Source organism: Chlorocebus sabaeus, chromosome 1, assembly GCF_047675955.1.
Source record: "Chlorocebus sabaeus isolate Y175 chromosome 1, mChlSab1.0.hap1, whole genome shotgun sequence".
Classification (NCBI taxonomy): Eukaryota; Metazoa; Chordata; class Mammalia; order Primates; family Cercopithecidae; genus Chlorocebus; species Chlorocebus sabaeus.
The window spans coordinates 83,631,396-83,654,564 of record NC_132904.1 but is presented as its reverse complement, the minus strand read 5'-3'; the positions used below and the strand labels follow the sequence as shown (position 1 = coordinate 83,654,564).

Genomic DNA, 23,169 nt, shown 5'->3' with positions numbered 1-23,169 from the left:
TTATGTATATGTATTTACTAATGCAAAAAAGGATTAAATCAACTAGTGTCAAATTACCACATTTCATCACATATAGGCTATAATTATGGCAAGTCTAAACTAATCTTTTTTTTCCTGCTTCCCACAATAATCTAGCTTTGTCTACTTCCCTACTATTTATATGCTAATATATACTTCTATACTAATGCATATGACAACATATACATTATAAACTGAATTTTTGAAGGGGTATTTTCAAGATCATATTATAGAAATAACCATTTGGGGCCACTTTAATCAGCCTCAGTATGATTTAAGCTACCTATTGCAAAAAAAAATTATATTGTGTGTCTGGAAAATGTTTTTAAAATTCACCTAATGTTTGAACTATCGATTCATTAGTTCTCTAAGGAGAATATTTTCTCTTCATGTAAATTGGTGGATGGACAGATAGATGGGCCATTAGAAATAGGAAAGGATAATATGAACAACAAGCAGCAGTGATTGGCTGTCTCTTTGTCTTGGCCTGGCTTTGTGAGAATTATTCAAATTCTCTGTTGCAACTATTCAGATCTGCTGCTATAATGTGAAAGCAGCCACAAATGATATGAAAAGAAATGCACATGGTTGTGTTTCAGTAAAATCTACTTTAAAAAATCAGGTGGTACTCCAGATTTACCTCATGGTCATAGTTTTCCCGTCGTTTCACTGGACTATACCCACTGGGATACAGTCTGGGAGGGCCTCCTGGAATGACAACCATTCTGCTACCAGCCTGAGGATGGAGAAAGATAGGTACAGATAAAGAGCTGGTTCCTTCATAGAAGCTTCTAATCCTGATGCATCTAGAACTCACCCTCACGGCGTGCTTCTTATCTTGGGAGATAAGAGATTTCCTCTTCATTTACGTCTCAGTGGGCTTTTCTTTTACTTGTAGCCAAGGGCATCCTTGCTGCCATACGTCCCTAAGCAGATATTCTCACTTGTCTATTTCCTCACTTGCTTGCAGTGGAATGGTAAATGTACTAAAGGCTGGTAGCAGTAGGATAAAAAAGGAAGAAAAGAAATGCCTCCTTACTGCAGACTTCCTGGAGCAAAGATTCATTTGAATTTAGTAAACTTTAAAATCCTTCTAGAATTTCGACGCTGTGGAACACTCTGAACTATCACCGATCAGCTACAGTAGTGTTTAAAGAGGTTTGAAGATGATTTGGAAAGATGTGGATATTTTATTGCACCTTGCCATGATTATTTATTTAAAAAACAAGAGAAAAACTGTCCTCAACCATGTTTAGTTTCTATTATATTTCTTTGGCAGTCCTAGGCTATGATTGTTCCTATTTTTGTTTTATGAATGTGATAACCTCTCAAATGCCTCCTAGTATGCCTATTAGATCGTGTTCCCTTGGTTAGTGCACTAACTTCCCTGAGCCATTCATCTGTACTTTCATTTGTCTCTTATTGCTTCATGTGTAAAAATTTTATCTCTACCAATTTAGAAACTCTTTTACAGCAGGAAACATTTCACAGATCTCACAGAATTGGGCACTTAACAGATCCAACATACACATTATTAACTAAATTATTATTATTATTTTTTGAGACGGAGTCTTGCTGTGTCGCCCAGGCTGGAGTGCAGTGACCTGATCTCAGCTCACTGCAAGCTCCACCTCCTGGGTTCACGCCATTCTCCTGCCTCAGCCTCCTGAGTAGCTGGGACTACAGGCACCCGCCACCACGCCCGGCTATTTTATTTATTTATTTATTTATTTATTTATTTATTTATTTATTTATTGTATTTTTAGTAGAGATGGGGTTTCACTGTGTTAGCCAGGATGGTCTCGACCTCCTGACCTCGTGATCTGCCCTCCTCAGCCTCGCAAAGTGCTGGGATTACAGGCTTGAGCCACCACGGCTGGCCCTTTTTTTGGTTTTTTTTGTTTTGTTTTTTTTTTTTTTTGAGACGGAGTCTTGCTCTGTCACCCAGGCTGGAGTGCAGTGGCGTGATCTCAGCTCACTGCAACCTCTACCTCCCAGGCTCAAGAAATTCTCCTGCCTCAGCCTCCCGGGGAACTGGGATTACAGGCACATGCCACCATGCCTGGCTAATTTTTATATTTGTAGTAGAGATAGGGTTTCACCATGTTAGCCAGGCTGGTCTCAAACTCTTGACCTCAAGTGATCCGCCCACCTTGGCCTCCCGAAGTGTTGGGATTACAGGCATGAGCCACCACACCTGGCCTTACCTGAATTTTTGAAGGGGTATTTTCATGAACATATTATAGAAATAACAATTTGGGGCCATTTTAATCAGCCTCAGTCTGATTTCAGCTACGTATTGCAAAAAAATTATATTATTTGTGTCTGGAAAACGTTTTAAAAATTAACCTAATGTTTGAACTATTGATTCATTAGTTCTCTATGGAGAATATTTTCTCTACATTGAAACTTGTACAGTATGAATCTGTGCCATGGAAACCCATTCTAGCATGCAGTTGTTACAATCAATAAACCACAACATATACAGATTTACTTACTTTCTTTTTTTGAAATACACAAAACATTCATTGTTATGTATAAATATCAGAGATTGGCCTGTAAGTTTGAGGCAGTTTTCAAACACGGTTGGGCAAAATACATAAAAGTAGTAGGAAAGGCTGGGTGCAATGGCTTACACCTGTAATCCCTGAACCTTGGGAGGCCGAAGCGGGTCAATCACTTGAGGTCAGGAGTTTGAGACCAGCCTGGCCAACATGGTGAAACCCTGTCTCTACTAAAAACACAAAAATTAGCTGGGCATGATGGTGCACACCTGTAATCCCAGCTATTTGGGAGGCTGAGGCAGGAGAACTGCTTGAATCCGGGAGGTGGAGGTTGCGGTGTGCCAAGATCGTGCCACTGCACTCCAGCCCGGGCAACAAGCTGAGACTCAGTCTCAAAAAAAAAAAAAAAAAAAAAAAAAATAGTAGAGAAGTCGACAAAACCAGATTATTGTGGGAAGCAGGAAAAAAAGATTAGTCCAGTTTAGACTTGCCTTAATTATAGCCTATATGTGATGAAATGTGGTAATTTGACACTAGTTGATTTAATGGTATAATCCTTTTTTGCACTACTAAATCACCACAAATTGCCTTTTATATGAATTATGTTACAAGAAGTATAATTCTATTTGAGAGATTGCTTAAACAAAGGGGGTGGAATTTTAAAGGTAGGCTTTCAAAAGCAGAGATTTTCTTTTCCTCTTAAAAACTGGAGCCGGGCGCGGTGGCTCATGCCTGTAATCCTAGCACTTTGGGAGGCCGAGACGGGCAGATCACGAGCTCAGGAGATCGAGACCATCCTGGCTAACACGGTAAAACCCCGTCTCTACTAAAAAATACAAAAAAAAATTAGCCAGGCGAGGTGGCGGGCGCCTGTAGTCCCAGCTACTCTGGAGGCTGAGGCAGGAGAATGGCGTAAACCCGGGAGGCAGAGCTTATAGTGAGCTGAGATCTGGCCACTGCACTCCAGCCTGGGCGACAGAGCGAGACTCCGTCTCAAAAAAAAAAAACAAAAAAAAAAAAAACAAAACTGGAATTCCTACAGACTCTAAGCATCTTTTTAGAAAAAAATATAGGTGTATTTTTCTAGTAACTAAAAATTATGCATAAACCCAAAAGTCCAAAGATAATCACTGCACACATTTTGGAGCAGTTCCTTCTAGTTTTTTGTTCTCTCTCTCTGTTTCATGGAAAAAGATATATTTATTTTCGTATCTATGGTTAGATCATATGGTACATCATAAACATTTTTCCAGATCATTAAGAATTTTTTGTTAAGTTTTGTGCATTATCTTTCATTTTAGTCATTTTCCAGTATATTATATCCTCCCTCTCCATTTTAGTTTAAAAGATAAACTCATGGTATGTAAAAAGATTTTTCAAGTAAAAATCATTCATAATCCTATTATTCTAGTATACCTATTTCCATTTTTCCTACTCTTTCCCTTGCAGAGCTAATGCCATTACATGACAAATATGCCTCAATTTAACCACGGAACCCTTTCTTCAGAGAGCATCTTATGATGGTGGTTCATGAAATGTTGACCCTAGATCAGCAGGAGCAGCAGCAGCATCACTTAGGAATTTGTTCAAATTCAAATTCTCAGGCTCCTACTGAATCCAGAAACCAAAGAGGGAGGAGAGACAGCAATGTGTGTATGTGTGTGTGTGTGTATGTATGTGTGTGCGTGTACAAGCCCTGAAGCAATTCTGATGCACATTGAAGTTTGAGAACTATTGTCTTTTGGAATCAACAATTTGCAGATCATTCTTTGGGAAGCAGTTTGCAAAATGCCTGACCAGTCTCTATATTTCCTGGAAGGTTTTAGATAAAAATTGCTGGTTGCCTCTATTACCTCAAGGGTAGAATAAGGATATATTAGCTACCTTCCAAGATAATGATTAAATACAATAATTAGTAAAAGTGTTTGTAAACTATAAGTAGTGAAGTGGTATATAGATACAGTTATTGTAATGGTGACCCTGAGTCTAAGCTGACAGATTTATATTACTAAGCTCTGGGGAAAGCCAAGTGGAATGTGGACACAGATGGTTCTTAACTTTCACATAGTCAACTTTTATACAACCCGATTTTCACACATTACACATGCCACCCCTAAAATGCCTTTCCCACACCAAATCTGGAATTTCATCTACTTGCAGTTTAATGAGCAATTTGAGGTATCCCATGGCTGCACCACCTGCCAGCCCACAGCTCTACTTTGGCAGGGCCACATCTTTTTCTGTTCAGCAGTTTTTGTGCATATTTTATTGCATCTTACCATGATTATTTATAAAGAAAACAGGAGAGAAACTGTCCTCAGTCATGTTTAGTTTCTATTACATTTCTTTGGCAGTCTTAGGCTATGATTGTTCCCATTTTTATGAATGTGACAGCCTCTCAAATATCTCCTAGTACACAAATTAGTATTTCTTGCAAGTTCTCTGCTCTCTGAGATATCTCTGCTTCCTCTGGTCAGTTTGTTCTTCTTTCTCCTTCTTAATCTTGATATCTGTCTGGTGATCGCTAGTTGTCTGTTTGGATTTTAGGTATCTGGCACAGGCTTCCTCTGCAGCTACTCAGACTTGTTTTTCCCAACAGGTCTCTCCCCTAAAAGAAACGGGGCTGTGGCTGCATGTAAGTGGATGGGGCTTGATCAAAAGATGTCACTTTAGGGAGCATGGGCATGGGGCAGACAAGCAGGCTGAAGACCTTTTGCCTTCCCTACCTCATTACTAGAATAAGTAGGGTTTTACTTTGGCATGGGAAGACTTCAGTACATTTTTTTCCTAAGCAAAGATGACATAGTTTTTATTTCTCCTGGGTCTATTTTGGAAGTGTGTATTTGTCTTTCTCAGCTCTCTATCCCCATACAACATTATCCCTCCCAAATAGGAAGTTAACATTATATGGAGGGGTAGTCTCTTGGGGTTTTAACCCAGGGTCCAGAGCTGCTGCTGCTGGCTACTCAGTGGTGGTGGTAATGGGGGATCCAGGACATGACTGGCTTTGCTGTTCCAGATGCAGGTCTGTAATTAATTATCCTGACACTTGTCTCAGGACCCCCTCCTGTTTTTGACTTGTAGTCACCCTGACTGTGAGCTATCGATCTCTCTAGAACAGTAGTTCTCTAAGTATAGTGCCTGAACTAGCAGCATCAGCAGCACCTCGGAACTTGTTAAAAAGGCAAATTATCAGAATAATGCTGACAAACATTTGGTTGTTTCTAGATTTTTGACTATTATAAGTAACGCTTCTGTGAACATTCTTACACAGATGTTTTTATGAACATTATCTTTTCATTTCATAAATTCCTAAAAGTAGAATTGCAGGACAAACTCAATCTAATCCAATCCCAAAATTCTACATAATTATGATCCACTGATGTTACAGTGTTATGAATTTATATGAATTTATTGTTTTTATGGTTACCAGATAAAATATAACATGTCCAAAATAGTGCATTTGGGGCATACTTATACTAAACAATTGTCTGTTGTTGATCTGAAATTCGAATTTAACTGTGTCCAGTGTTGTTTTAATTTTTGCTAAGTCTGTCAACCCTAAATATTTTTAAAATTTTCATTTATGTTAATTTAAGGGCTTTGGAGGGTGGGAAAAGCAAGATTGACTTGCATTATTATTTCATCATCTTGATCCAAGAAAGAAATCTGGCAAAGGCTGATAAGCCATCTCAGTTAGCATCAAAATTTATTGATCAGTCCACTCATTCCCCTGCAAAATACCTTGCCCAAGCCAGTGAAAAATCACCATCAGGAAGTCCTCCTTCCTAACACTAATGTCTTATGTCAACAAAATGTCACATAAATTGGTTAACAGCCAGAATTTGAGGTAAGAAATTACTTTAGGTAAGTTATTTTATTGTCTGTATTCAATGTTTGTCTTTTGAACATTTTTAATACTCACATACATATAGTATAAGACTCGGGTTTCCATTTTTAATTCAATATTAAAATATTTATAATATATAATAGGGAATTTATATTATTTTTAGCTCTTGGGGATAAAATTATTCACATAACATGTGAAGTTATTGCTTGATTTTTTTATATATTATACTTTTTGTTTATATTTGCAGGACCTCATTAAACAGAAAAATAGAACTGCCTTCAGAAAGATGTAATGGAAAGAAAAAAATTTAGGTGTAACCATTATACCTTTGAGTTAGAAAAATAAATAGCTAGGTATTTTATTAGCTTTCTAGCAAGTCTATACCAATCCTGTTACCCTATCGTAAGTTTTTACTGGATAAAGTAAGCCAGTAAAATCAGTTCTCTTTTAGCAGTTATAGACGTTATGATGAGATTATTATACATTCTGTCTTATGAGTATTTTGAACTTCCGCTTCTTTATCCTGTAATTTTTACAATGTGGGCTCCTTGTATTCCTCTGCCTTGGTACAATCTCTTGTGGTGAGCTGGTGGAAGGACACCACCCTGGCCCTGAGGTTCCTGGCAGAACATTATTCTGGCGGGGCTGTGGTTGCTATTGAGTTATTGCTGAGGAATCATGTCCAAAGCTTATCCTCAGATTGGGTTTTGCCTATGCATTAAATATTACTAGTGGTTTTATTCCCTTCACAGTTCCCATTTGAATAACAATAATAATAATAACAATAATAATAAACTCTTGTGAAACAGGACTTCCGGAGGTGGTAGAAAAAGCTCCAGGTCCAATGAAGCTCAGATTGCTTTGCATACAGTGGATTCACTGCTGTTTTATTCAATCATTTTTGAGAGGCGAGAGGAATTTTGCCTCTAGATGGTTTTTCATCTCTGGCAGAAACATTAATGATGACAATAATTAGCATTTACCATGCACAAACTTAAGTATTAGTTCAAGCACTTAACATGTATTTCTTGCTTGTAAGAGTCATTATCATAATCAGTAGAATTTATAAAGCCCATATATAAGCTAGGTTATTTGCATACATTATTTTAATCTTTACAATGTTTTAGAGAAGTATTTAGAGATCAGGAAATGAGGCACTGACAAGTTAAGAAACATGTCCAAGATTATAGGCTGGCGCATGGTGGCTTATGCCTGTAATCTCAGCACTTTGGGAGGCTGAGGTGGACGGATCACTTGAGGTCAGGAGTTCAAGACCAGCCCGGCCAACATGGTGAAACCCCATCTCTACTAAAAATACAAAAATTAGCTGGACCTGGTGGCACATGTCTGTAATCCCAGTTACTTGGGAGGCAGAGGCAGGAGAATCGCTTGAATCTGGGGAGGAGGAGGTTGCAGTGAGCCAAGATCCTGCCACCGCACTCCAGCCTGGGCAACAGAGTAAGACCCTGTCTCAAAAAAAAAAAAAAAAAAATTATACAGGTAGTAAAGCAGAGAACTGGTATTTAAACCCAGATTCCCAAATCCTTTTCATGTAACACGGTTGACTTAGTTTGCATACTTAAAAAACACTTGGCCACTTATCTTTTTATTTTTTTTGAGATGGAGTTTCGCTCTTGTTGCCCAGGCTGGAGTACAATGGCATGATCTCGGCTCACTGCAACCTCCGCCTCCCCAGTTCAAGAGATTCTCCTGCCTCAGCCTCCCTAGTAGCTGGGATTACAGGCATGTGCCACCACGCCCGGTTAATTTAGTATTTTTAGTAGAGACGGGGTTTCTCCATATTGGTCAGGCTGGTGTCTAATTCCCGACCTCAGGTGATCCGCCCACCTCAGCCTCCCAAAGTGCTGGGATTACAGGCATGAGCCACTGTGCCCGGCTGGCCACTTATCATTTTATTTTACTTTGACAGGATACTATTAACTCCATTTAAAAGGTAAGGAAAATTAGACACAAAGAAGTTAAATGGCTTGCCCAATCTCACACATTAAAGGAGAGTTTTCCTGAAACCCTACTTTCTGGCCATTAATGCAATACCTTTTCAGCTATTCATGCATCCTATGACTGGATGAAGTCACATTAAGAGGACACAGTGTTGTAGAAAAACACCAGGTTCTTGTCACACGACCAGGAAAATTTAGGCACACAGACACAACTGTAGTGTGAGTAGGGCAGGGTTTATTGGGTGAAAAGGAAAAAACGAAAGAGGAACTCTGAGCAAAGTCAGATGGAGTCCTACTAACAGATCTCCCACCTCACAGATTAATTCCCAGGTCACCACACAGGAACTGAAGAGGTCAAGCTCCTTCCCCTGCAAATGGCAAGAACTTCCACTGGCTCCACCCTCTTCCCCCAGTGCGCAGGTGGGCATTATTCAGAGAGAATCAGTCGGGAAGGGTGCACGTCATCCGGGACCATCAGTCTGGTTTTTCAGCCTTCAGGCTTTAAGGCTTGGAGGCAGGGTTTCATCGGGACCCTTGGCTGCCTCCTGTCTCTATCTATAGTTTTAAATGGTTGCACTCAAAGCAAACCTTAAGAGGACCATCATCCTTGAATTCTTAGTTCCCACATATTCATTGTTTATACCTAGTTGTGGTGAGGAAAGAGGCAGTTGTTAGATTTCCAAGTATCCAGAAATCCTCAATGAGTGCCAGCAAACACTGATCTTCAAAGAGAGATGGTCTTCAACAGTTTTACCTTCCAAACCACACTTCCCAATAAAAATGATCCTCCACAGCAAGTTCCAAAGTAAGCTCCAGGCCTGGATCCCAGTTCCCAGGTTCTAGGAGAGGGTGTCACCCACAACACATGGGAAATGTGGCCAGTCATTTAGGTTCTCCATCTCCATCAATTTACCTTTGATGGCAAAGCCAGATGGGCTTCTCTGAGTATCACTTGACTTCCTGCTCACCTTGTGGGGCTCTCCTTTTCTTTTAACCTTCCTCTTTCACTAGTTCCCTGCACAAATGCTTCTCCTTGCCAAGAAGACACATTGACGCAAATGATCAGATAAATATGCTAATAATTTTTCTTGGCAAATCAACTCCGTGTCACCTCAGGTCTCTACACACTTTCTTCCAACTACTTGACAGCCCTATCCACTTACAATCACAGAGTTCTTAAAACCCAGATGCAGGTTGAGCCCAGATTCTAATTTCAAATCTCCGTTGGCTCACACTTGGGATATGTTCTGTCTTCCATCTCCAGCTGGCCCGCTGTTGTGCCCTTTCCTCTGGAACGAAGACTTCTCCACATTCATCTCCACATTCCTCACACTTAAACTAGTGGAATTTATAGCTTGCTAACTCAGCCTTGCCCCAGAGAGCAAGCAAAAGGGAATTGAGTTCAGGGCCTGCCTGCTGGCCAGGGAATAGAATAGGCAAAGCTCCAGCTTTTGACCTTTGTGCCCCATTTTTCCTTCCTTGCCTTGCCCTCCATCCCCATTTTAAAAAGACTTCCCTTCTAAAGGTCTCTGCTTAACTTTCTCAACACCCAGCACTTATTACTGCCTGGTTAAGGCTCAGCAAGAAAACCCTAAAGTAAGTTTGTAAAATCAGAATTTGTTCCCTACCTCAAGAAGAAAGTCCAATAGAGACATTTTTTTTGAAACATGCATTACCTGTTTTAGAACCCTATGGTGGCATTAGGTAAAGCAATCCTATAAAATTTACCGTGAAATTGGGTGAACTTCTACTCCATTGTACTAAGAGTTCATATGACTTCTAAGAGTTCCAGGAAGCAACTTAAAGAGAGGACATAATCAAATCAGTGCCCCTTCAGTCTTTTCCTGTTTTACTGAAAGAAAAAGACACCTGGACTCATTTATTCATTTATTCTACAAACATTAATGAGCTCCTGCTCTGGGCCAAATATGAGTTATATGCTGATGGTATATCATGTAAATACAAAATAACACAATTCCCTGCCTTCAAAAAGCTTGAAGAGGGATTCAGGCTTCATGTTCCATTTCCGGTGGCTTGACCTGTCCTGCCCAACTACCTAAGGCTGGAAAAATATTGCCCCTCTCTTCCTGCTTCATCTCCCATCCCACATGGTAGTGGGTGGAAATAGAGACAGACCAAGTGCAAATTCCACTTCTCTCCTAGTGTTCATCATTTTGCAACCTCTAGTCGTCTTGGTTTCTTCGTCTATGAAACAGTAGGTAATATTTAATGTGTACTTTGCAAGGTTTCTGATAATTAGAAATAATGAGGCCGGTGCAGTGGCTCATGCCTATAATCCCAGAACTTTGGAAGGCTGAGGTGGGCAGATCACTTGGAGTCAGGAGTTTGAGACCAGCCTGGCCAATATGATGAAACCTTATATCTACTAAAAATACAAAAATTAGCTGGGTGTAATCCCAGCTACTTAGGAAGCTGAGGCAAGAGAATTGCTTGAGCTGGGAGGCAGAGGTTGCAGTGAGCTGAGATTGCACCACTGCACTCCAGCCTGGGCAATAGAGTGAGACTGTCTCAAAAAAAAAAAAGAAAAGAAAGAAAGAAAAAAATATATATAATGTAATTATTATTATTTAGGTAAAGTATTTGGCACATAATAATTGATAATAAGAGCTACTGTAATAAATGGAATGAGATACAGGAGTTGTCCAGTAAGTAGCAGCTATTAGTATGGTAGTTCTTTGTCTTCAATCCATAATTCAAAGGGCTGATGTGTCAAGGTGAGGGTTAATGGATGCAGAGGATTATTTTCCCTGGCCACTTTCTCATCCTCTATTGTGCAAGCCCTGTTTGTGCAAGCCTTTCTTTTCTATCCTGAGGAGCTCAGGGTGTGTCTGCTCCTGAGGCTGGCCAAGTTCTACCTGCTGAAGTTTCCTGTGCAGCTAGGGGTCAAGCAGTTGGCAAAGTCAAGCCAGCCAGCTGCTGTGATGTGATACCTCTGAAGGAAATCCTGGATGAGTCCTGCAAGGGAGTTGCAAGCTGCAGCCTGGATTAACCCAGGCTGTTCATTAGTGTGGCTCAGCTGCTCGTCCACTCTCTGCTGGGCAGCTGGGCAAGAACTCCAGGACCGCCACTCCCCACTGCCCAGAAGAGGGAACAGTGGGGATTCCTGATCAGTACATGTCCTCCTTCCCAGAAAAGGGATTAAGTGTGCCCTGACAGTATACTCTGCCATCATTCTTTCTTAGGGAGCGAGGCGAGTGAGAAAAGGGCCCTGAACAGTCCACTCCCCCAATCCCTTTAGCTGCCTTATTCTGCCATCAAATACTGAACCTCAGCAAGCAATCTACTGGCATCAAATGTATCTGTGTTCTTGGTAAAGTGACGATAATAATGCCAACCTCAGAGTGTTGTTATAAGAAGTCAGTGAGAGCTCACATGTGAAAGCACTTACCAAATTGCCTGGCACATGGTAACTACACAATACAGGCTAGTGTTCCATTTTTTAAAATAATTATGTACAGTGGTATTATGTTGTGTAAGGAAAACAAGCCCTTAAGTATCTATCAGAACTCCATTGTAGGTGACCAAAACCTGACTACAACCTACATTAGAAAAAACTCATGGAACGAATAGGCATGGCTAGATCTTGAGGCTCAGGTAAAGTTTTCAGGGCTTGGTGTCTCTGTCTTTATTTCTTAGCTGGCTCTGCTTGGGCTCTGATTCTTTTTGCTGTTGGTTTCATTCCTCCTGCCATACACAGGATCTCTCCCTGTGGGAAGGAAGATGGCCATGGAAATCTTGATCCAAAAGGAAGAAGGACATACTCTCTCCCAGCGTCCACGGATTAAATCCTGTGGCAGGACTTTGGCCCTTTGTGGGTCACATGCCCATGCCCACACCAGGAGTCAGCAAACTATGACCCACTGGCCAAATCCAGCCTGACTCTTGTTTTGGGGCAGCAGATGAACTAAAAATGGTTTTGTCATTTTCAAATGATTGGGGAAAAAAACAAAAGAAGAGTAATATTTTTTAACACCTGAAAATTATATGAAATTCCAATGTCAAGGTCCATAAATTTCAGTTTTATTATAACACAGTCACACCCATTTATTTCTGTATTGTCTATGGTCGGTTTTCCACTGTCACCGCAAGTTGAATAGAGGTGACAGAGGCCACACGGCCCACAAAGCCTAAAATACTTGCTATCTGCTCTTTACAGAAAAATTTCCCTGACCTTGCCCTAGACCAATCATGGTAAAGAAGAAGATAGGACAGACACTCTGATGGCCAGATCTGAGTCATGTGCCCAGCCCTATAACTGGGAGACAGGTAGGGGAAGAAGAAAAAGGCTTTATAGTTACCAAGCACTTACCATGCATGAGGCACTGCTGTAAGTACTTCATTCCTATTTAACTTATTTATCTTTACAAGAATCCAAGTGGTAAAGACTTTTGTCATCCTCATTTGATAGATGAAGACACTAAGACGCAGAAAGGTTAAGGAATCTTTCAAAAGTTACACAGCCAATAAGCGGTAGAGCTGAGATTTTTTGTTTGTTTGTTTGTTTGTTTAGATGGAGTCTTGCCAGATCTGTTGCCTAGGCTGGACTGCAGTGGTGCGATCTTAGCTAACCGCAATCTCTGCCTCCCGGGTTCAAGTGATTCTCATGCCTCAGTCTCCCGAGTAGCTGGGATTACAGGCGTGCACCACCACACCCAGCTAATTTTTGTATTTTTAGTAGAGATGGGGTTTCAACATGTTGGCCAGGCTGGTCTTGCACCCCCAGCCTCAAGTGATCCACCCACCTCAGCCTCCCAAAGTGCTGGGATTACAGGCGTGAGCCACCACACCTGGCCAGAGCTGAGATTTGAACCATATTGTCTGTTCCAGAGTTCACTCTTGAGCCTTACAGAATCTGTTCTAGCAAAACAAAGTGAAATAGGGGTAGGAGGATGGTGGGATCCCTGGGTAAAGAGTGGTGTTGGGGAAAAGAAACAACAGATATTTGGCCAGGCGCAGTGGCTCATGCCTGTAATCCCAACACTTGGGGAGGCCGAGGCGGGCAGATCACCTGAGGTCAGAAGTTCAAGACCAGCCTGGCCAACATGGTGAAACCCCGTCTCTACTGAAAATACAAAAAAAAATTAGCCAGGCATTGTGGCAGGCGCCTGTAATCTCAGCTACTCAGGAGGCTGAGGCAGGAAAATCGCTTGAACTTGGGAAGCAGAGGTTGCAGTGAGCTGAGATCATGCCATTGCACTCCAGCCTGGGTGACAACATTGAAACTCCATCTCAAAAAAAGAAAAAGAGAGAGAGAGAGAAACAACAGATATCCATCAGTGTCAGATCAATACAGGTCTGAAAATTTTTTACTTAGCTTCTTAGAACCTTAGGTTTTTAAAAATCTAGTGTGAAGTAGATAAGATGTACTCTTTAGGGTGGTCAAAAGATAGTTAACATTCATTGAGCACTTACTCTGGGCTAATACTAAGTACTTTATGGATGTTGTCTCACTGAGGAAACCAAAGCTTAGAAAAGTTACATAGATTGCCCAGAGTCACATGGTAAGGTAACACTCAGGCCTCGATGAGAAGCCAGATCTATCTGACTCGAGTGCCTAGGCATGTAACCGCTACACAGCACTGTCTGCCATCTGAGAGAATGAAGGGAGATAACATATCAAATGGACCTGGAAGAAAGCTTGATATATTATTGTAGACACTCAATTAAAGTTCGTTTCCTTTCTTCCCCTTTCTTGACTTTTCAGTTCACATTATGAAGGTTTATGAGCAAGAAATCCATGTGTATCCTTGAAGAGTCCTGTTGCCTCTATCTTTGTAGTTAATATTTAAAAGAATAAAATCACTCTTTAATCAGTCCTGCTATCAAAAAGGCAGAGCAAAAATAGCAACGGTTCAGAGAAGGGCAGTGAAAATAATTTGTGGTATGCATGGCAGAAGAGCATGCCATGTAAAGAGAAATTCCAAACTTTAGGATCATTTCATTTGGAAAGGAAAGCTCACAGAGGCATGATGTTTACTGCATAATAAGCTGATGACAGGCATAGGAAAGAATAATCAAAACCTGGCATTGATTTCCCCCCCCCCAAAATGCAAGAACCAGACTGTTGAACACATTGTATAATAGCCCCGTCACCTTCCACTCTGGAACACTATCAAAGTGAGTTTTACCCTCCCTTCCTACTGACTATGTGCCAAACCACACCTCTAGTCCCAATCAGTACACAAGACACTACACTCCACACGTACTATTTAGAATCTGGAGATGTCTTGCTGGAAGATGTGTTGGGGCCATGCAGTCCAGCCCCTTATGTTGTAGATGAAACTAAAGGCCAGTGAGGTGAAATGAGTTGTCCAATATGTATGGTGAGCCCATATCATATCTAGATTTAGCCTTGGCCTTGGGGGTCAGATGAACTGGATTAAGGTCCTTTCTAGCTAAGGGACCTTTCTGAAATTCAGTATACCCATTTTTAATATGGTTGGAGGGTCAAATTATGACTACAAAAATACTTGGTAAATGTTAAGTGTATTGTAGCCTAATTTCCAGTTGAGTACTTTTTCCTCTAAGTCATTCTGCTCCTTGGAATAGTCTGATGTAGGAAAAGAGCACAATGCTGGATTGCTGGGAAAAAAATTGGAAGATGTAGCACCCCCTCCTCCCTTTACTTCCCTTCACCAACAATAAAGTACAAACTTCAAAAGAAACAAACTTGAAAATGGCGACTGCTGGACTCAAAAACCTTTCCCGGAGTGGAACCCTGTGGTCAAATATTGGCCAGGGCAATCCTTGAACAACTTGGTTGCCATCCAAGTCTGTTTTCAGTAGGGAATAAAGTTCATGTTTTGGAGGCAGTATCCTTGACTTTTTTATCCTGTTATTCAAATATTTCCTAATAATCTTCAGCATTTATGCACTCAAGAGACCTTGAAGGAAAAGGATACAGGGCTCCAGTCTTTTTTCCTTCCTTTTGCTAATGAATAGATGTTTTCTTTCTGAATCGACTGCCCCTATCACCCTATTTTTTTCATGCTCACATAACCCTACAAGAAAGAGGTCAAATAGCAAATGGGAAATTGTAAGTTACCAAGTTTGGGTTTAGATTTAACATTATGAGGTCCTTTTCAACATGAAAAAACTAAGTAGAGAGGGACTGAAATTTTAGCACGTATATACATACTATGCAGCTGGAATAAGTGTGGGTGTTTCTGGTGCCACCTATTGGTCATACTATAAGACTAAACTATATGCAGTATTGTTGGCCATGAAAATGCATATAAAATGGAACATATGCTGTAACATTCAAAGTTATGCATTTCAGCAGGCTGGCTGAATGCTGAAATAGAGTGAAGTTACTTGAATATTATCTTTACTTACAGCAACTTAGAACCATAGGACTATGTTGCTATGTGATTTTCACTTTGGCTTACTCACCCATTAAATGCATAGAAAGGAATATATAATGAGGCATAGTCTCTGGGAACTCTTGAGATTAATTAACCAATACTCAGATTCAAATGACTCTTGTGTCGTATGATTCAGAAGTGCTGTTGGTGCCCTGTCCAGATCTCCTTTACCAGCCAGTGTACCCAGGCAGTTACCCCCAGCTGCTGGGAGAGTTGGCTAATACAATTCACAGCTTCCACTTTCTCTGGAGAATTGCCCTTGGCCATGAGGAAGAGACCTTGAGCTAATGGGAGCCATCTTGGCCAGGAGGCTACATGCGCATGTACACTAGACTTGACTTCTGCAGCTGGTGGCCCATGACTAACTGTTGTGGGGAGTACAAAAGGCCAGCCGCACCCCCTCAACTTTAAAGTGGGTTTAACTCGGTGGTACAATTTGTGATTCAGTGCTCCTCATGAGATCAGGCGGAAGCAAGACATTAGTAGAAGCCAAATTCTTGCTTAACACCTTTCTCTGTCCTGTCCTGTTTCTCACTCCTTTTTTTTTCAAATTATTATTATTTTTATTATACTTTAAGTTCTAGGATACATGTGCACAATGTGCTGATTTGTTACATATGTATACATGTGCCATGTTGGTGTGCTGCACCCGTTAATTCGTCATTTACATTAGGTTTATCTCCTAATGCTATCCCTCCCCCTCCCCTACCCCATGACAGGCCCCGGTGTGTGATGTTCCCCACCCTGTGTCCAAGTGTTCTCATTGTTCAATTCCCACCTATATCTCACTCCACTTCTTAAAAACACTCAATAAATCACTTGAGCACAAATCCTCACCTCAGGGTTGGTTTCTAAGGAACGTGACCTAAGACAAGAACTATCCCATGAAAAAATGTATCTTTGTAATGATGAAAGCTATGTGCAATGATGAAAGTAGCCTACCCCTTTGGGTTTTATTGTGGTTTTCCTGACATGCTTGGGAGGTAAATACTAAATAAAGCAATTCTTCTCCATAGACAGCAAGGCCCAGGCTGAAGGACAGTAGCAGTGATACTGCACTGTGGGGTGATGATATAAAATATATCCTTGAATGGCATTCTGCCTGAGTTTTCTGAGAAATGCATTTAGTTTCAAAATAGTATATCCGTGCTGGCATTAGACCTAGCGCTCCCAGGGGCAATGAAAAATAACCTGGAATTGGAAGACCCAAGGCTTTGCACAGTTCTGCATCTGCTGGAGGAGCCAGGCCTTCTGGCTTGTGCCAGAGGAGAACCTTGGGGAAAGAGAAAAACTCTGCCTGGAGACAACTTTGGAAATCTCATAAGAATTATTGGTTGATTTAATTGGGTCTTGGTTGTAGAAGTTCCAGCTGGTTCCCCAGAAGCAGCAGTGCCAAATAAGAAGCTGGGAGCTTTGGGTCTAGTCAGGTCTAGGGTTGAATCCTGCTTCTCCAACTTACTAACTCAGTTTCCCCATCTACACAATGGGGATCATAATATTTAACTCCAAAACTTGGGGAGGAGGTTTAGAAATAATATAAATTCAGTACCTGGTATATATATATGAGTTAATGAATAAAGGGCAGCTATCACTAGAGCTATAGCATTCACTGACTAATCTAGCCTCTCTCACTAATAAAGGTAATATTTTGACTTACTTATCTAATTTATTTTGAACTCAGGAATGAAAATAATGATGTTTGTTTAGGGCTTTATTGGGTACCTCAAAGAGCTCATTTTGTTTATCTTATTAATCCTCAAATGCTCCTTCCTCAGTGAAAACCAGCAGAAGGGTTTCATAAGGACATCACGTACAGTTGTACAGACTGTACAGTGCACAAAAATACCCTGATTTGGGCAAGTGGGCTAAAATCTAGCCTTACTTCCCTTACCAAGCTGTGAACCCCACAGGGTGGTATCTAACTAGAGGGAATGGCTTTACTAATTCTCATAGAAAATGGTCTAAAGCAACCCTTTACTTAGGGTACAGCTTCCTGTTGTGAGCAGAGGAGACCATGAGAAACTCCTAAAGAAAACATCTAAGCATCATGATCTCTAGACTCAATTTCCACCTACATTCTCTAGTCTCTCAGGCAGACCCTAACAAAGATATTTTAGGTCATGGCAATTGGCTGGCAGGGGCCTTCTCAAAATAAGTTGCCTAGCTCAGATGTTCCTGTTAGGGTATTAGCAATACCCAAAGTAGAGTCTGAAAAATTACTGACACCATCCACCTGGGATACTTGAAGGAAAATGCAATTTCCTGTACCATGCACCTGACCTTCTAGATTCTAGAATCTCTAGAAGTTAAATTAGGGAACAACTGTCTGAAATAGTCATATTTTCACAGGCTTGCTGAGCAGAAAAAAAAAAGCTCCTTGGTTAAGGATTCCCTTCATTCACAAAGTCTACATGGGCGTCTTAGTGAAGAATTGAAAGTTCTTTAAAAAGGCTCTTCTGGGGAGAAGCCAAAAGATGCAACAGTCATAGGCTTCCTTTCTCTTGATAACCTCCCTCCACTCTACCTTTCCTCCCATTATATATACACAAACCCATCTCTTACAGGGATCCTTTTCCCCCCTCTCTTTCCTATTTCTGGCCCATAGTATATAGAAGGACATACCTTCCAGCAGGCAGAAGCAGCTACGTCATGGCTAACTATCCTAGAAATTCTAGTTTACCTTTCAGAATCATATTTAGCATTTTCTATTGCTTTTCCCAGAGCCCGGAGGTAACCCAAGCCCTTCCAAGCATCCTAAGTCTGTCCTTGGTGGCAATCCTAACAGTCATGGAATTTCCACATGATGGTTCAATTATAGGGCACCTGGTTATGAAGTTAAAATGGTGCCTTTAACATAGCATAGGCCTTAGATAATAGCGTAATAGCAGTTAACATGTAAGTACATCCTTATTAACATAAGGTTTGCCAATCAAAGAACCAAATTGACTGTCCTATAACAACAACTCTACTATGAGGTATACATCTACAGTTGTGTCAAGATAACTTTGCCCAGCTCCTAGGTAATTACTTCCAAGTGAGCATCAATGTTATTGAGGATCAAATCCATTAAAAGATGTAGTCTAAGAAACATTCAACACCTGTGCTAGAAATAGAGACAAACTTAACATGATTTCTACTTTTAAGAAACAGTCTAGTAGAAAAATGTCTATGGAATCTCTCTATGACAAACAGAAGACTATATCACTTAAGGGGTTCTTTTTATGAAGAAGTGTGGCTTAAGCTATAATTTAGATGCTGGGAAGAGAACTAATATTTATTGACCACCATTAAATTTTCACAACAGTCCTACTAGTTTGATTTCTGGATCTATTGTGATGCCTTCAGATGCAAGAAATAGGAGACCAACTAAAAGTAGCTAAAATAGGAATAAAAAAGTACTTCATTTAACCATGTGTCTAAACATATAATTTATTAGGTTGATTAATTCAGTAACTCAACCACCTCTGCAAGAACCATGTTCTTTCCATTTTCCTGTTCTCTCATTGTGTTAGGGTTCTCCGGAGAAACAGAACAAATAGTGTATGTGTGTGTGTTTATTATGAGGAAATGGCTCACAATATTATGGACTCTACTTAGTCCCAACCTCTGCAGGGTAAGCTAGAAAGCTGAAAACTCAGGAGAACTGATGTCATAGTTATAGTCTGAGTCTTAAGGCCTAAGAACTAGGAGAGCCAATAGTGTAGTTCCAGTCTGCAGGCCAGCAGGCATGAGACCCAAGAAGAACAGATGTTTAAGTTCCATTCCAAAGGCAGGAAAAAAAAAAAAAAACTGATGTCTCAGATTGAAGGCAGTCAGGGAGGAGGAATTCTCTTTTATTCTGGGGAGGGTCAGCCTTTTTGTTCTATTCATGCCTTTAACTGATTGAGTAATTAAGGAAGGCAATCTGTCTTACTCAATCTATTGATTTAAATGTTAAACTCATCCAAATACACCCTCACAGAAACACCCAAAATAATGTTCAACCGGATATCTGAGTACTCTTTGTCCCAGTCAAGTCAACATAAAATTAAGAATCATAGTCATCTTCATTATTTGGCCTATACCTCTTCTGGTAGCAAGATAGCAGCAACAGTTCCAGCCATCACTTCTTCACACAACATCCAAAAGCTGGAGTAAAAGGAGGAGGTTGGTCTATTCTGCCACACCCTTTCTAGAAGTTAGGGAAAATGTCCCAAAAGGTGAGCCCTCTAAATTCACCACCCCCATATCTATTTCAATCTCATTGGCTAGAATTATGTCACATACCATTTTTATACCAGCCACTCACAGATTTTTATTATCTCCATTTTAGAGATATGAACACTGAGGCTCAAAAACATTGAGTTGATCCACACCACACAACTAATACAATGTTAAGTTAGAACTGCTAACAACATCTCTCTGGCTGTCATTTGCTAGCTGTAGCTATTGATAGATCTGATTTGGCCCTATATTGTAACTTTGGGCCCATGCTTTGATCCCTACAAATTTTCTTTTCTGATAAATAGACGCAACAATAGTTCTTACCTTTTAGAGCATCACATTAACTTAGTATATGTAAAGCACTTTAGCTATTATTTGCTGCCCCAACATAGGATAAACAATGACACAATGTGTAATTCTCAGGTGTGCTATTCACCAAGAAGATAAGACAAATTATGCCCCTAGAGCTTCACCACAGCATCACCTTGACTAAAAGTTGTAAGATGACTTAACTTTAGAGTGAGAGTGGAAAATTATTTAACTTAAGTACTACTATAACACAGACAAGTTTGAACTCCATGCCACAAGAAACATGTGAAATAAAGCTAACAGAGGCCCACCCTAGTGCCAGGCTGGGTCCTGCAGCCTCAGGTACAAGGCTGATAACCACAAACCCACACTCCAAGCCATCTTTCACAGCCCAGACTCTAGCAGACTCAGGATTCAGGTCTGCCCCTGCAGACCCAGATACCAGGCCCATCCATGAAGACCTGAGCTACAGGTTTGCCCAAGTCGACCTTCAGGCCACCCTGCAGGCACCAGGCTGGCCACTGTGGACACAGACATCAGGACCATCCATTCACAGACCCAGGAACCAGGTCAGCTACTTGAGGACTCCAACAGCAAGCTCATCCATAAATCCCACCAGTTAGCCCACCCAGTATCTCTGGATAGGTTAACTAGTGAAGGTCTTTCCCTGTTGAAGCAAGTTTGTAAAAGTGCAAAAAAGTACTACTTCTTCAAATGCACAGAAACCAACACAAGACCACCAGGATCACCACCAAAGGAACAAAATAAAGCACAAGTAATCAACCCTATAAATGGATATCTATGAACTGTCTAACAAACAATTATAAATAATTGTCTTAAATAAATTCATTGAGTGACAAGAGAACGCAGATAAACAACTAAACAAATAAACAAAAATCGCAGAAACAATACATAAACAAAATGAGAAGTTCAACAAATAGAAATCATTTTTTAAAATTCTGGAATTGAAGAATACAATGACTAAACTGAAAAATTCCATTGAAATCTTCAACAGCACACTCAGTCAATCAAAAGAAAGAATCACTGATCTCAAAGACAGGTCATTTGAAATTACCCAGCAAAACAACAACAACAACAACAAAGTAACAAGAGAGAGTGAAGAAAGCCTATGGGCTTTATGGGACAACATCAAGTGAACCAACACTCACATTATAGGATATTCAGAAGGAGGAATGAAAGAGAAAGGAGCAAAAAGCTTATCTAAAGAAAGAAATAACAGAACTCCCCCGCCCAGCCCCAGTCTGGAGTAGAAAGTGAACATTCAGACACACGAAGTCCCCCAAAAACCACAAAAACAGATCTTCACCAAGACATTTTATTGTATTATTATTTTATTTATTTATTTATTTTTGAGATGAAATCTTCCTCTGTTGCTCAGGCTAGAGTACAATGGCACAATCTCAGCTCACTGCAACCTCCGCCTCCCAGCTCAAGCGATTCTCCTGCCTCATCCTCCCGAGTAGCTGGGATTACAGGCACCTGCTGCTGCGCCTGGCTAATTTTTATATTTTTAGTAGAGATGGGGTTTCATAATCTTGGCCAGCCTGGTCTCGAACTCCTGACCTTGTGATCCACCCACCTCAGCCTCCCAAAGTGCTGGGATTACAGGCGTCAGCCACCGTGCCTGGCCTCACCAAGACATTATAATCAAATTCTCAAACATCAATGACAATGAAGTTTGGTGGGTTTTTTTGACAGAATCTTGCTCTGTCACCTAGGCTAGGGTGCAGTGGCACGATCTTGGCTCACTGCAACCTCTGCCTCTTGGGTTCTGGCAATTCTCCTATCTCAGCCCCCTGAGGACCTATCTCAGCCCACCACCCACATCTGGCTAATTTCTGTAAAGATTTTTTAAAGTAGCATATCTCTTTAATAAACGGTGCTGGGAAAACTGGATATCCACATGCAGAAAATGAAATTAGACCTTATCTTAAACTACATACAAAAATGAACTCAAAATGAATTGCAGACTTAAATGTGGTTGGGCATGGTGGCTCATGCCTGTAATCTCAGTACTTTAGGAGGCCAGGCAGGAGGATTGTTTGAATCCTGGAGTTCAAGACCAGCCTAGGCAACATCATGAGACCCTCCCTCCCCACCCCATCTGTGCAAAAAAAAAAAAAAAAAAAAGAGTTAAATGTAAGGCTTGAACTACTAGAACAAAAGATATAGAGAAAATCTCCTTGACATTTATCTTGGCAATGAATTTTTTATTTTCTCGCTCTGTCACCCAGGCTGGAGTAAAATGGCGCGATCTTGGCTCACTGCAACTTCCACCTCCTGCGTTCAAGTGATTCTCCTGCGCCAGTCTCCTGAGTAGCTGGGATTATAGGTGCCTGCCACCACACCCGGCTAGTATTTTTAATAGAGACGGGGTTTCGCCCTATTGACCAGGCTGGTTTTGTACTCCTGACCTCAGGTGATCCTTTCCCAAGGTGCTGGGATTACAGGCATGAGCCACTGCGCCCAGCTGAATTTTTTAAAAAATTACTCTAAAAGCACAGGCAACAAAAGCAAAAATAAACTAATGGGATGGCATCAAACGAAAAAGTTTCTGCATAGCAAAGGAAACAATCAACAAAATGAAAAGGTAAGTTATATAATGGGATAAAAAATATTTGTAAACGATATATCTGATAAGGGGTTACTATCCAAAATACACAAGAAACTCAAACAACTCAATGGCAAGAAAACAACAGAATTTTAAAAACGGGCAACAGACCTAAACGGACATTTCTCAAAAGACATACAAATGGCCAACAGGTATATGAAAAGGTGCTCAACATCACTAATCATCAGACAAATGCAAATCAAAACCACAATGAGATATTACCTCACATCTGTTAGAACGGCTATCATCAAAAAGACAAAATATAGCAAGTGTTGGTAAGGATGTGGAGAAAACCCTTGTCTACTGT

General features: G+C 40.6%; 1 long non-coding RNA gene across 1 annotated transcript in view; it reads right to left on the bottom strand.

Moving 5' to 3' along the window:
- LOC103248177 (uncharacterized) overlaps positions 1 to 23,169 on the bottom strand; it is a 60,129-nt gene that overhangs the window by 21,740 nt on the left and 15,220 nt on the right. Inside the window, exon 2 of the long non-coding RNA XR_503163.3 lies at positions 659 to 754. This is a non-coding gene — a long non-coding RNA (uncharacterized lncRNA). The remainder of the gene's footprint in view (positions 1 to 658; positions 755 to 23,169) is intronic.